Genomic DNA, 13,949 nt, shown 5'->3' with positions numbered 1-13,949 from the left:
AAAGTAGAGACTAATTAAAGAAGGTAAAGACTGGAGCTCTACCTAGTGTATGGGGTGTCACTGTTCAGAGAGTCTCCCATATAGTCTCTCAGAACTGACCAGAGAAGGAAAGGTGAAAATTATTACTGGTTATAGTAATGACTTTAGTCTTTTATCTCCACTAGTTAATCTTTCCTGGTTATTTGAATAGGTTAACTATGACAACTGCATTTCTTTTATGCTTCCTAAACTAGATAAGGACTTTTTTCTTTGGTACCGGGGATCGAACTCCAGATCTTGCTCACTTGAGAGTCACGTGCTGGAACCACTGAGCTAAATCCCTGGCCCAAGATAAGGACATTTTAGAGACAGCTTCTCACCCTACTTCAGGGGAGAAACAAGGAAAGTTAAGAGTGACTTTGCTTCTAAGGTAGATTCTAAGGCCTTCTATTTAGAATTAGAATGTCTTTTAATTCAAAGTTTTTAGCACTTTAAAGTATAGTATTTTGGATTATTATTTTCTGAGCCACAACAATATGTTAAAAGATATATAAGCTTTCTTATCATGATTAAAAATGTGTGAATATAATATTTTTATTTGAGTCAACATTTTTATTTGATAAACCGTAAGTGGACTAAAAGAAACACATAGAAATTGCTCTGTTTTCTCTTCCTATATAACCTGAAATAAGATGCTGAATATAAATTAAAAGAACATCTGAACATCTGAATATAAATTAAAAGCACATAGCTCTAATAGACACTAACAGAGATCTTGAACTGGGGAAAAAATCATTCAGTATGTGAGGGTGATGAAAGGAACATCAAGAAAACAATATTATGGTCCTGGTATAAAAATTTATTTGAGGTTTAGAAAAGGAAACTCATCTGTTATTATTACTATTATTAATAATAATAATTTTTATACCTTTTCTACATATTTCTTACAGCTTTTTGTCTTGTATTCCTTCCCATTTGTATTCTTAATGTAAACTTTTAAATGAACAAATACATACAGATCCACTAACAATTAACTATGACCATCTATCCTAACATGCACACACACAAACACCCATACATACTATAAACACAAGGAAAACCGACCTCTGTCCAGTTTTAATCAAGCTGAGTCCCTCAGAGCTCTGGTGCATAGTCACCTCGTGGTGGTTTACTCTTTTGCTTTCTCCATTTTCTAGTCAGCCTTCCCCCACTGCTGTTACACCCCCAACAGGACAGTCACGCATTATTCTTGACAAGGTTTTCCTTTTCTAAGTCCATTGAACATGTGTTAGGTATTAAAGTGACTTCTGAAATGTTTCAGTTGATTACAATACCATTTTTTGGAAAGATGCTCTTCCCTTAGTTCTGAGCCTTTTTTCTTCCTCCTATCCCTCAGTCTCTTTGGTCAGATGGTTTAAATGTTATCTCAAGGTTTATCTTAAATGTATTTTATTTTCTTTTTATTATTTCACTGTAATAATATAGTGTGTCATTTCTTCAGTTATCATCCATATGCAATTCACCTCAAAATGAATCTAAAGTTTAGATCACACCTTGGAGCTACAGACCTGGTAATCTAACTGCCCACTCAACACTGTCCATTAGATACACATGGTCATTTGAAACCAATGGTTTCCAAAACTTGCTGTCTTCCTCCAACCTTACAGTTTGATTTTCTTCTAATGTTTACCTATTTTGAGTTGGTGAGGAATAATATAGTGGGTTTTTAAGATGAACACTAAGTTATTCAATGGGATTTTTCACTACTGTTTGGGTATTAAACTTCTGGTCACAGAAATGCAGTACAGAAAAGAAGAAAACCTAGTATTAATTGTTTTCTGAGAATTTCCAAATTAAACTTGGCAAGGAAAAACTATTTATGCCTTCTGAATTTATGCTTCGAAAATAAAGAGATCCCTATAGCCAAGTCACTTATGGAATGAGAGAAGTCTATCTACTCAACAGAAAAAAATCACATAAACAATTTAAGAGAATAAAAAATAAGCATTAAAAAGAAAAATGCTTCAATACAGTCTAATATTTAATTCCATTGAACCATACAATTAACTTTAGTTTTTCCAAACTTTTTGTTATTGAAGAAAATACATTTTCTGTTTTTCCTTTACTTATATTTGCTTAGTGTTCTGTAATGCACAATCAAGAGACTTTGTAACATTTAACAAACACTATTACTCCCCTTCTTGTAATTGCTCTAACAAATTCTAGGATCATTCTTGACCCTCATTTCTCTTTCATCTTTTAGCCATAAAATACAAATGCATCTAAATAACTCAAATACATCCACTACTTTTCAATGTCTTTATTGCTCTAAGAATTAATATTTAGAATGTGTTGTGATGTGGCCAATGTCCACCTTATAGACACTTCTCCCACTGACAGCTCCCTTGCTTTGTTTAGCCCAATTGAAATCCTTTCAAGTCTTGGAACATGTGTATTTTTCTCAGTCTTAGAGCTCTGCAATGTTCCTTTCCTTTGGCTGTGATAGTCCTCTGTTAGGTATTCATCTTTCAAAGCTCATTTCCTACTTCTTCAGGAAAAGTTTCCGCTAATTGGTTCTGCACATCTTATTTTACTTTTACTCATAGAGCAACCATAAAACAATTAAGTGATGATATCTTGTTGAGAATATTTGTTATTTCCTAGGTGTAAATTTTATAGATAGTTTGTCTTTTTGATGATGTAGTCCCAAACCCTTGTATATTATATTTTGGAACATTTCAGTATACAAGTTGAATAAATACTTTAATGGACATTGAGACTAGGATGGGATTCAAAAGATGTTTAGAAAGACTAATTCACAAAAGCAAAGTTCCACAAAGAGTTTCCGTTCCTTTGTTATCTCTTCTCCCTTTTTTGCACCTGTTTCTTACTCCCCTTCCACTCTTGGGTACTGCAATGCATTTGCACATTAAATAACCATGACTTCACAAAAATGACTTAAAAATAGGTAAGTCCTTTACTTTAATTCAACTCTTTAGAAACACATGTTCCCCTGAGCTCAATCTTTGAAATGTAGCTAATATCTGCTACCAAACTGCCTCTTTTTAAGTCTACTTTAGCATTAGAGAAAGAAACATTTTATGAGTAATTAGAACATGTCTGAAGTCCAGGCTACTTTTCTTCTAAGACGATGCTTTATTAAATAGTTTCATTTGAGATATAGTCCACTGGACTAGAACAAGCAAAGGATACAAGTAAACTGTGTTGTTATAGTCTTAAAACAGGAAACATATTCCTGTTCATTGCAGTAAGCACTGAAGTTTATTGAGTATGAGGATATAAAATTGGAAGAGATAAGGCAGAAGGAAAGAAAAAAAACCTTCCACTGCCTCAGCCAGTGGGCATGGGGGAAGAATAATAAACACATGCATCTGTCTCTAGTTAGCTGGATGCTGTGGATATTTCTGTTTGCAGTGTTCTTTAGTGGGATATATTTCCTTGAAAACCACACAAAGAGTTCATTTTGTTGGCAAAAATGCTATGTTCCTTTAATTGATTCTTTTTCTTTCTCTTAAGAGGGTACTTGGCTTTGATTCTTAACTGAGAAACTATGCTACCCTATATCCTCATTATACTTTCCAAGTGAGGAATCTAAACAATTATCTGGAAATAAGTTATTCACATTATCTTTGTAAGCTAACTCATAACACTGAAACACAGGCAATGTTATTTCAAACTCATATCTAAGCATATATAAAAGCAAGATAAATACTTCCTTATATGTGTGATTACGGGGTAAACTTTTTTTCTTTGTCCATACAATAGGGTACCATGCTGATTATTAGGGCATTTTTAATTGACATAAAGCATTATTAACCAGGAAGGAAACCCATTCCACCAAGCCCAGTTGCTGCTCCCATTTTCAGTGCTATGAAAATGACAGTGTAAGCCAATGGCACTTATCACACAGCTAGGATGACAGTACATTCCTACAGGTCATGAAATAAGATAAGTTTATGGATGCTGGGCAGGAATTAGGAGTGGAGGGGAAAACAAAATGAAGCATTCCTAGGGGAGAGAAGGAACCCCTAGTCATTAAAAATCTGTAGGCCTCAATTACTCCAAAGTTTAGTTATAAAATTTACTTCCATTTTTAACAGCTAATCCACTGTTGGCACAGTAGACTATTTCTACATTTGTTTGATAAATGATCAGAAATGAATTGTATATAAAATGAAATAATCAATTTGGTAATACTTATAAATGAATTTGTAAAACAATGGTAATGTTAACAATAGTAGGATAATTAAGTAAAATATGATAAATACCCATTTTTATTCATAACAAGATAATATTTAATCATTTTGGTAAAAATTGTTTTAAAATACCAAAAGCTACATGTCATGATATACATAGCGTGTATGTGTGTGTGTGTCTGTGTGTGTGTAGAAAGTTATCTTATATGTATGGTAGACTAGGTTTAATGTTCAGCTGTCTCAGTACGGCAGGAAGTGGGACTGTGGGTAGTCTTATTTTTCTCTCATATGTTTCAGTGTTTGGTTCTGTAGCCTTTCAGTTATTTCTGTGAATGCATCTCCCATTGTTCAGTGCCTCTCTTCTCACAACACCTCATCTCACCATTTTTACTTTGCACTGAAATTCTGAAATTAGTTCTGTCTGATTTTATGGACTTCAGAATTGATTAAGGATCAATCATGTTTATTCTGTTTAGCATAAGAGGTCCATGGTAAACACGTATTTCTTAAGCTGATCTAAGCAGCCTGAACTCAGATAGCTTTTCTTATTTCTCTTCTCCTCCTTTTGCTTCTCCCCCCTCCTTCTCTAAATCTTCCTCCTCCAGTTTTATTTTTAATTCACATTTACAATATATGATTACATTCATTGTGGTTAGTTGGTACATGTACATGACACATCTTAATTATTTTCACACCCCTTTCCCCAACCATCCACCATCTGAGGTAGCTTTCATAATTAGAAATAAACACAATTCTAAAAATATGAAACCAATTAATTTTGAAATGCAATTTAATGTGCAGTTCTGGGGAAGCAAGATGAAAAAAGCAGGGAAATACTCTATGATCTTGCAGCCTGGCAGTGTCAAACAGAATAATAATTTGAGAAAGTAATATTGGAAGGACATATGTAAATAATCAGAGATGCAATCAAAGCTAATCATTCCAATTGCAAGTGATACAAACTTAAAATCTAAGAAGGCTATGTATATGACTCATTTATTAGCTCAAAGAACCAACCAGTAAGAAATGCTTATTATTGGATGCTCTCGAGCATGGATCTTCCCAAATTTTCCTTCTTTCTCTCTAGCTTTCATCAATCTACGTGTGAATATTTTTGCTGTTTGTCAGTGCAAATCAAATTTTCATTTCCAAGTTGACCTCCCTTGGTATCCAGGAATATAACTATCAGTTGGTTTAATGTGCTTAGTCTAGGAATAGAGGAAGATAATGAAATTGTCTTTAAGTTACAAATTTTAATGATGGTGCTTAATTAGCATCCTTTCACTAAGTGTCACTCAATTATGGCTGTGAATCTACAATATCAATGCTATCAATATGTTTGTTGCAGGAAAAGAAACCTTTACCAATGATAGTGGTCTGTGTAGGGATCAATAAATAGTAGTTGTATGCTACAGAATGTTGGAAAACTGCTAAGATTAATAACTTGGTGAACTTAGTTAAAAAATGTGGAGTAGACTCTTCAAAAGAACAAAAACTTCTTTTAGAGGTAATAAACAGAAGATAGAAGCAGCATAACATTCTTGGAGAGTCAGTGTGATCTGAGCTATTGCTGGGATAAAAGGTGAGAGGAAGCAGCACTAATGAAGGAGGTAGGATGGGATCATGTCATAAAGGGACTATATTTTAAATATACAATGGAAGTGTTCTTGTATTTTTAAGATGTGATATATGAAGCAGAAGTTTTTCATTTTAATCATTTTAGACCCACAATTCAGTGTTATTCATGATATTCACAATGTTCTACAACCATCACTACTCTCCATTTACTGAACACAATGACTAATGAAACTCTGCACTCATGAAACAATCCCACTCACTTACATCATCTGCAGCACCCGGAAATCTCTATCTGTATTAATTTGTCTATATTAGGTACCTCACATGAGCATAATCACACCATATGTATCTTTTGTATCTGGCTTTTCTTATGTAGCACAATGTTTTCCAGATTTATCCATGTTGTAGCATAAATCAGAATTTGCTTCTTTTCTAGGCTGTATAATATTCCATTGCAGACTTAGATCATATCTTAATTGTTCAACCAGTTTTTAATAGGAATTAGGTTATTTCCACCTTTTACCTGCTGTGAGTAATGCTGCTTTGAATTTTGTGATAAATGTTGAGTCCTTGTTTTCAGCTATTTTGGAGACAGATCACCAGTGGAACTGTTGAATCATATGGCATTTTTATGTTTCACTTCCAAAGAAACCACCATATTGTCTGGCACATCAGCAGCACCATTTCATGCCCTCACCAGCAGTACATGCCAATTCACTTGGGATGCCATGTCTCCACACTCACCAACCATTGTTACTTTATTCTTTTTAAAACAGCTTCCCTAATAGGAATGAAATATATCCTCATTCTGGTTCTGATTTATAGTTCTTTTCATAACTGGTGATAATAAACATCTTTCAACATTTCATGGCCATATTTGTATTTTCTTTGGAGAAATGTTTACACAAGATCTTTTGGAATGTTTAATATTTAAACATCATTTTTGAGTTGTAGGTGTCCTGAATATATTTTGGATATTAATGTTTTATCAGATTTTTTGTTTTAACAGATTTAAAGTTGGAGTTATTTTCTCCTCTTCTGGGGATCGCCTTTGTTCTTTCCTGAAAATGCACTCTGATGTACAAGTGTTTTTAATTTTATTAAAATGCAATTTTTCTCTTTTTTAATTCATTATCTGATTTTGATGTTATATCTAGGTTATTGGGAATTTTAAGTGGAGGGATGACATAATTAAATTTGGATATTAAAATCTATTAAATGAGACAGTAGCCGTTAATTAAGAGGAGAAAATCTCAAATAAAAAGAGATGATAGTCCACGGCATGAAATTATAGGTAACTGTGGAGAGCTGCGTGTGCCGCGCCTTAAAGATGGCGCTGGTTTCCGCCTTCCGCCATCCCGACGGCGAGAGCTCTTTATGATAAACAACTCCTTATTTGGCTGTGATGTGTCTGATGCTCTGCCCCCTCTTACGTGTACCTATCCGCATTCGCCACATGACTATCCGTGATTGGTTGGTTCAGGGGTACTTATTCTAGGGACGGGTGCTCCCCAGGGGTAGAAGAAAAAGAATGTTAAGTTTTCCTGAATAAACTGCTAGAAGAAGAGCGTTGGTGTTGCGTCGTCATTGCTGGTCAAAGGCGAACGCGACAGGTAACATAAATTTAGAAGCCATAATTCTCTCCCTCACCAACTTCAATATCTGATAAAATGAACAACAAAAAGACAGAAGAGTACAATGAAGAAAATATTACATGCAGCAACAGTATACTATAGCTCATATCACTCATTTTTAACTAGTCGAGAAATAAAGCAAAATGGGGTGCAGTTTAGCTACACAACTCATATATACTTCCTTTACCTTCATGAAGCAGTATAGAAGAAAGAAAATGACTAAAGAAAAAGCCTGCAAATTCTCATGAAAAATTCCCAGAATGCACTTAAGTGGAATTCATGTGATTAGGTAGTCAGTACATACGGAGAGAAGAATCCACATAAGAAATTCCTACAAAAATTATTTTTTCTTCATTAATTTTATTGGTATATTTTAGGTATACAATATGATGAGAGTCATCATTTAGAATTCGTACCTTTACATGATATATCTTGGTTCTTATTTTTTCCCCATTCCCCTGCCCTCCCGTCAATCCCTCCACCCGCGCCTTTTTACAAAGTCTTCATTTCCTTTTTTTCATTTTCTTGTATTTATTCTTTTCCTTTCTTTCCTTTCCCCTACAGCACCCCCCCACACACACACACACACTTCCCCTTCCCATTTGGAACTTTTCTTCACATTTCACATCATCCATTATACATTTTGATCCTTATTTACACTTTCATATTTACCAGAGAAACTATTTGGTATTTACATGTGTGTGTCCTATTTAATGCACAAGAGTATGACATCAATGTACATCCATTTAGCTATAAATGTCTCTCGTTCTCATTCTTTATGACTAGTAGTACCCTAATTTATTAAAAAAACATACATTTTCTTTATCCAGTCTCAATTTGATGGGCAATAGGGCTGTTTCCACGTTTTAGCTATTATTAACTGTGCCGCTATGAACATGGGTGCACATATATCACTGTGCTATGATTCTTTTAATTTTTTGGAAAGATACCCAGCAAAGGAATAGCTGGATCAAGTGGGACCTCTAGTCTTCCAGGAGACATCCCAGAGAAAGAGCCAGGCAGCAGGCCTAAGGAAACACCAGCCTTGCTCACATAGGGTGACAGACACCAAGGAGGGCTGCTTTCAGGAGCAAAATGAAACAGATGTGTGTTGTAGGACCTAGAGACTGTCTTGATCAGCATGCGGCAAATGTTACAAGATTGCAGGGGTAAACAGCTGTGAGAAAACAGTCCTAGTGAAGATAGGAAATTAATTCCACACACAGAAAAGAAGAATGTGAAAACAGGAAGACTAGCTGGGGTTACCTGCTGTGCTCACTTGGCTTTGTGAAGGAATGTTGCTTATCAGCCAAGACAAGTGCAGAGCTACTCAAGAGTTCAGAAATACTTAAAAGAAGGAAGGTATACAAACAGGCAGCATATTGGGACTATTACATGACTCAGCAGTGAACAACAGTCATAATGAAAATACCAATAGGTGATTTCAATTTTAAAATGTGATACATGTCCAGAAAATGGGGGTGGTGGGAAAAGGTCATGGAGGAAAGAGGAAGCTAAACATTGGCCTGTTATGACACAGAAACAACAGATACCATAGTCCTTAATATTGATGTATTAGTTTACCTTGATTTTTAAAAAGGCTAGAAAACTTAAGGCAAAAAATTTCGGGTAGATGTTTACACTATACCTACATTATTGTAATGGAACTTAAATACCACAAACCCTTAAAAATACGGACATTACTAAGTCAAAGACTTTCCTGAGTAAACTGAATACACTGTAGGAAAATACAAGAGATTTACAAACTGCAGAAAAAGAAGTCCATGGCAATAGTATGGAGTCCTCATTATATTGTTTAGAAATCATGGCAGAAATGCTTTGGCTCAAACTCTTGGGTTCTTATCTTTCCAACTATTTACTTACATCGATGAAGTTGTTGCATATCCCCTGAGCATTCACTAAGAAATTTAAAAAAAGAGAACTGATCAATCATGATACAAGTGCCATAGAACAGGAACAGTAAAGGGGGCTACTAATTATCTGATGGATTACCAATACAAAAAAGGAAGTAAAATTCTATTTTTAAAAATAAATCATCTGCCAAGATGAATTTAAGTAAAAGGCAAAAAAATTAAGTCATACCATCTTCTTTTTTTTGCCTAACAGATGAGAAACTCTCTTTATACAAAAGAAAAGTATAAAACAAACTGGACCAGGTGAGAAATTTAGCTAATAAGACAAGTTAACTTATTGTAAATCTGTGCCACTAAACTGACTTTCCTGAGTAAATAAAAAGTATTTTCTAATTCCACATTACAGCACAGCTTACTTACCACCATGTAACAGCACACAGCTCTAAGAACCAGCTTTGGGCTAGGCACTGAGCTCTTTCAGCACTGAAATTCCTGGCAGCATCCTGAACCACCTACTGGCAATCTATGAAGACTGTGCTGAAAATATTCAACTAAAATTTAGTGTGTCTTTGGACAATTGGAAATCAACCTGCCTCAAATTTGGAGCTTAAAATGAGTGTGCCAATCTAACTGATCGTAATATGAACTGCACAAACACTCATTTTGATCTAACAAAGGCTGAAAAGTGAATTCTCCAAGAACAGCATGGGCCACAGTTTCCCACAGTGCCTTCTCCTGTAACGACAGACACCAATGCAGGCATGTTTCTTTCCCCCAAAGAAAGCACAGGACAGCTTGTATCACATCCTATGCTCCACATGCAACAGCTCTTGAAGAAATGGAGAAGCATACCAATGCTAACCAGAAAAGGCCAACTCAAGAAACAAAAATTGTACACAAATGGAAATGTAGGGAAGAACCTCCCATTTTCCATTGTGCTGCATTTCTTCAAGAATTATAGAGCCTTCTTTCCTTAAATTCTTACTGATGTAATCCATTAAAAAATTTGGCCATGTATCATTTGTTTATTTTCACCAACAAAAAGTATTTTACCAAACATCAAGAAAAAGGAGTATGGTTGCAGAAACTTCCTACTGGGCTGATTCTCATCCCCAAGGAAGCAGGACATAAGAAATTTATGCTAGTAGTACACACTGGCTAAAGTTCTAGAAAATATCAGAGGAGTATGTTTGCACAGATTTTCATATTAGGATGAAAATGTTCAGACTAGTTTAAAATTTCTGAGAATACCATAAATCATTGATCTCATTGTGAGACTCACTTGCTTACATGGCTGTAGGGAATGAGGTTAAAGTGATGATTCAATTCTCTCTCTCTCTCTCTCTCTCTATATATATATATACATATACACACACATACATATATAATATATATGTGTGTATAAGTGCATATGTATATATGATTTTAAAAGTTTGTTGACATGATAGTCTAATTGTATCATAATTTCTATCATTTATCTTTAAAATATGTTCTGTAGAACTTAAGGAAAGGCACAAAATAGTATAGAAGAATAAGTACAAATCCATGACTACTTTTTTCTGGGGTGATTGTGAGTGATTTTTTAAATTGTATAATTCATTTATACAGAGAAATCATTTGAATGATGTACTTATAGTATTTTCAAATTTTCATTTCCATTGGCAAATATATTTCACATAATAGTCAACACTGAGTTGATCATCATTATACAAACTTGTGATGACAAAGGGCTTCAGTTCTCCTTCCCCCTTTTAAATACTATAATCACCAGTCTTTTATCCATCTTATGAATAAATCCACCAAAACTGATTTAATGCTGTCCAACTCTGAACACATTTGTTTCTTTTCAAATGCATTATTTGCACATATTATAAACCAAAGCAAATAAAAGTTCATATCCCCTCGAGCCTTCTACAACTTACCACAAACCCTCAAGTTGAGCTTTTCCTATCTCCTTTCAAACTCTGGCATAACCAGTGTTGTTTACTTGAAGACCAAAGGACTTTCTTTCTTCCTCTTTTTTTTTTCTTTTACTTATTATCAGTCAAGTACCTTCCCTCTTGCTTTTCAGACATTAAAACTTTCAATAAAATCCTTCAAGTGATTTTCTTTCAGTAGTCTAAAATATACTGAGTTATTTCATGTGTCTTCATTACCCTGAAATGCTACACTTTAAAAACTACAATTTTCTTAATTGGCTCAAAAACAGTATGTCTTGGTTTTACTTGGCAAAGTTAGTATGATTTTAAAATCCACAAATACATATATATATGTATACACACATATACATACACACATTTTAATCAGGAAGAGAAATATTTTTTAAACACATGCCAATTTGAAAAGGCTCCAAAGTAAAAAACTAAAAGCAAATACTAAAAACTACTTTACAATAAAAAAAATTAAATAATTGGCAAGATAAATGAAAGAAAAATGAGGAATGTGCAGTGAAAATAAAAGCCTAACATAATATACAGTATTTCAGTTAATGGAAAACTAACTTTTATGGTTTTCCAAAGAAGCTACATTTCACTGTAAATTCTGAAGTACTTCAAACATGTATTTCATGCAAATTTTAGGTGCCAATATAAAAATTTTAAATTTGGCATGCAAGGCTTAACAGAGAATGCTGGTAAAATTCCAGTATTTGAAAAATTCTGACTTTTAGCAGATATTATAAATATCACATTTGATTGGTACTGGAAAGTCATGATGAGTCCAGAAACAGGAAAACCTGTTAAGTTCATAAATATTTCATCAGATTAAAAATATCAGGCTTGTTCTAAATAATGTTCTAAATAATCCAAGATAATATCTTTGAAAAAATTCTGCAATTTAATTGTAATCTGAATATCTTTAGCTGCCATTAAAAAATGAAATAAAAGTTAAAAAGGAAAAAGAACCTCAAACTATGAAAATGTTACAACTGGTACAAAATAACCCTATGATAGTCTCATTACCAAGAAAAACAGAACTATACACATATATAAATAGTCTCCCTGCCAGTTAATCCACAGAGCTTCCTTTCCACCAAAGTCTCTTTTTGTCTGCCACTTAACTGCACTTTCTCCTTTGCTCTTTGGATGCCAGATTGTATTCAATGTCCCTTTATACACTTGGAATCTTCTGCTACTTGTATTCCAAAACCGAATTCAGAAGCATTTTCGTCACCTTCTACCTGTATAACACTGGAAACCGTTGATGGCCTTCTCTGGGCTTGGAGGTTCCCAGCAGAAGGGTTGTTCTCTTCACCCTCTTCGTGGAGCTCTGGCAAACCCTGAAGCTCTGGTGGACTGGTGGCCTGCTGGAAAGGGGCAATGGTGGTTCAGATACAGTTGAACCACTGCTGCTTATGGAACATATCACTGGCTTGTAGCATGTGAGACTGGCCAGGACAGGAATCCTGGAAGCGGACTCTAAAGATATTTTTAGCTTTGTCTGAGTTGTCAAAAGCCCCTCAAAAGGACCCTCCAACTTGCACATCCCCATCCTGCAGGTCCTCTAGCACCAGCTCCTGGACTGGAATTGGCTGCTGGTAAACCTGGTAAGAATGATGCTCATTCCATGTAACAGGCTGAGTCAAAACCAAGACATCTTGAAAATGTAAAGGAAAATGTAGTTTGTGTCCCATTTTTGTTCTTCAGCTCCCCATGGCACAGCAGTACTTCACTTGCTTCAATTCTAGGGTTCTTCTGCTTCTCATCCAGATACTCCAGCTTGTCAGTGCAATACTGGCACTCAGATTCTCCTTTCTTCAGGTTGGTATCACAGAGAACTCCTTGTATTAATCAATACTGCTTCCTCCAGAAGCTGAACATCAGGGTGTCTAAGAATTTCTTTCTAGAATTTCTAAGAATTTCTAGTAAAGGATATTTGACTAGGCAACTTCAAGGGATATCTAAGAGGCTTCAAAGATCTAGTTTTAGACTGAAGGGAGACTCAAGACATTGCTGGAGGAAGTCTTGGACTCATGGATCCGGTTTCTTTTGATCAAGAAGAGCTTTGCCTTCCAGCTGGCTACTACAGTAGTCTTTGTAGGACTTCAAGCCTGGTAACCAGTTCACAAAGATGTGACCAATATGCTCAACTATTCAATCAGGCTTAGTTACTTGTATTCTTTTTTTTTTTTAACAATTGTCCAAATTTTATTCAGTTTCTATGTTTAGGAACCCCTTTCTTCATAAATGAAATAATTACACATTTCAGTCCAATTCTCCAAACAATATAATTCATATTGAAGTGAGAAATTTAAGTTAACAGGGCTTTATAATACATTAGTATAACTATTCAGATAGGAAAGAGAAAGAATTGTGTCTTATCAATCAATGAATATTTTTTAATATTCCTTTCTACACCTGAGTTTTGCCTCATTTCTTTTATGCTCCCTGTCTAAGGTTGCATGCTGGAATGCGGGAGAGGGACTGCAGAGGGAACGGAACAAGAGGAGACAGCATCCATTCATCTATATTTATGATGCATTTAGTGGGTGCTAAGCTCTGTGGCAGGAGCTTAGATGACCAAAGATAAAAACTGTCATTAACAGTCTGGTGGCAGAGAGTGGCATGTAAACAAATTACTATACTGTGTGATAAGGACAATTACGTAACACTACATAAGATACAGGGGCATTCAAAGGAAGCAATGGATAACTCTATGGCAGAGAGAGT

At 34.9% G+C, this 13,949-nt stretch overlaps 2 pseudogenes across 1 annotated transcript in view; both read right to left on the bottom strand.

Moving 5' to 3' along the window:
* The window catches only part of LOC147820493 (vomeronasal type-2 receptor 116-like), a 188,484-nt pseudogene that overhangs the window by 153,820 nt on the left and 20,715 nt on the right, over positions 1-13,949 (bottom strand). The gene's annotated exons all lie outside the window — the stretch shown is intronic.
* On the bottom strand, positions 12,598-13,483 carry LOC147820496 (neuroepithelial cell-transforming gene 1 protein pseudogene; annotated as a pseudogene).

Source organism: Heterocephalus glaber, unplaced genomic scaffold (genome assembly GCF_053883595.1).
Source record: "Heterocephalus glaber isolate CG9 unplaced genomic scaffold, H.glaber_assembly_v1.0 deba00001868, whole genome shotgun sequence".
In the NCBI taxonomy this organism is placed as follows: domain Eukaryota; kingdom Metazoa; phylum Chordata; class Mammalia; order Rodentia; family Bathyergidae; genus Heterocephalus; species Heterocephalus glaber.
Note: the sequence above shows the minus strand (reverse complement) of the source record. Positions and strands in the feature narration are given on the sequence as shown.